Raw genomic sequence first — 2,277 nt, 5'->3', positions numbered from 1 at the left:
AGGGTGGCAGTGGGGGAGGGGAGGTAGGGAGGGAAGGTGGCAGTGGGGGAGGGGAGGTAGGGAGGGAGGGTGGCAGTGGGGGAGGGGAGGTAGGGAGGGAAGGTGGCAGTGGGGGAGGGGAGGTAGGGAGGGAGGGTGGCAGTGGGGGAGGGGAGGTAGGGAGGGAGGGTGGCAGTGGGGGAGGGGAAGTCTGGTGCCCAGGTGACACAAGGCGACAGGTGGACAGGGGGCTGAAGATGGGAGAGTTGGGGAGGGAGAATGGGGGGGGGGTCTCTGGCTCCTAGCCCTGCTGTTACTGGGCCACTGGGACTCAGGGCTCACCTGTTCTACTCATGTCAGGACAGGTAGCACCTCCCCCTCCCCTTCCCCCGCTTCCGCCTCCACCTCCTGTGCACAACGGCTTCCCTCTCACCAAGGGGCCCAATCTGGCCAGGACAGCCCCCGCCCCCGCCCCCGCCCCTACCTCCTGCCTCTCCACAGACCAACGTCTCCCTGCCCACTACAACATGACAGATGTAAATATGACCATCTGTCGGCCTTGACTAGGCCAGAGGAGCTGGGAACTGGGGCTTCTAACTGTACTGTATGCTGCAGCAAACACAGAGAATACATTTAGCACAGAGGTTTCTTCACAGTCTCTCTCTCTCTCTCTCTCTCCCTCCTTCTCTCTCTCTCTCTATCTTTCTCTCTCTTTCTCTCTCTCTCCCTCCTTCCCTCTCTCTCTCTCTCTCTCTCTCTCTCTCTCTCTAGGATATGTATTTGGTAAATAGATCTAATAGTCTTGTAACCACTTGTATGTATGTGCTGTTTGATACCGTTCCTCATTCCATGCATTACAATGAGCTCGTCCTTTGATTTCTACCTCCACAAGCCTCCCCTGGTTGGAACCCAGTCAGTCACCCAGCTGTTTGGTGCGTGTGCCTGTGAGGTGAGGTGGAGGCTTGGTACCCTGACAAGGCAGCTTTTGTTGGTGGGAACTGGCCTCAGGTGCAGTTGACCCCTGACCTCCAGGGCCTACAGGTGGGACGGAAAGCCTTTAAAGAAAAGACAGGCATGTCACCACTACGTTTAAGAGGACTTCAAAGAAACAAGGAGTGGGACATTACCAAAGTGATCCTGATCCAAATCAAGTGAATTGAGTTTCAATTCACAAATCCGAAAGCGTCCCTTGATTTTCCACCCGGGATTCTTCAATTCACCAATCGAATTTCAGTTTGCTTAATCGTACATTGAGCGAATTCAAACCCTGCATGCCCACGAGAGACAACTGATGACAGCAATCGTCAACACCACTGACACACAGGGGGGATAGGTGGCCTGTCCCCTGGGCTGCTGGTGACAGGTGAGCCCCCCCGGCCAAGGCACCTCACCACCCAGGGACAATGGCTCCAGTCTCTGTGGGTGTATGCGGGACAATGGGGTCACTCAGTCATAAGGGAGCAGAAAGGATGAAAATGATGGTGTGTGTGTGTGTGTGTGTGCGTAGGAAGAATGGGGTTGTGTGTACAGTAGAAAGAATGGGGTGTGTGTGAATGGACTGAGGCAGGGGTGTGTGGAATGGCAGGGTGTGGGGCTGCTCTGGGTTCCTGTCAGGGGATTGACACCTGAGTTACAGGTGGTTGGTGGGTAAGGAGAGCACTTTTTGACCCCAGTGCTTCGTCCCACGTTACAATACCAATATCCAGTGTCTTCTCTTGAACGTTTCTTTGATAGAGTCTAGAGAATAAAAGAATAGAATAAAACAGAGATATTAATAGCCAATAGAATAAAACAGAGATATTAATAGCCAATAGAATTAAAACAGAGATATTAACATGTCTATGTTGACAGATGAGATTAACTGGTGTGTACTGCCCAAGTACATGACAGAGTAGATGCTATCATCGTTGTTTGTATGATCCACATTATGGATTAAAGCCTTATCCCTCTGAATCCTCTTCTTTCTTTCCTCTGGTTTAAGGCTCAGCTGTCTATACATCCAATGCACCCACGCTGGCTCAACACTGCCACCTAGCGGTATGACGTGGGACATATATACCACTCATCACAGTGGAGGCCCCCGGGAGGAGAGTGTAGCGGCTGCTGGCTGCCTTGTGGTTAGGCTGCATGAATGACCTCACCGGGAGGAAGGGAAACACAGAAGAGGGGAAGAGGAGAGGACAGGATGGGATTTTCCACTGCAACCAGGAGGGAGTTTATGCTCGCCGTAGACCCTGGTCTTCCTCTGGCCCACAAGAGTTCTAAGGACATTTGACAGTTGGAAACGCTCCGTTGGAA

This window comes from Argentina silus (genome assembly GCF_951799395.1).
Source record: "Argentina silus genome assembly, chromosome: 16".
Taxonomy (NCBI): domain Eukaryota; kingdom Metazoa; phylum Chordata; class Actinopteri; order Argentiniformes; family Argentinidae; genus Argentina; species Argentina silus.
The sequence above is the reverse complement of the archived record's forward strand: the minus strand, read 5'-3'. Positions refer to the sequence as shown.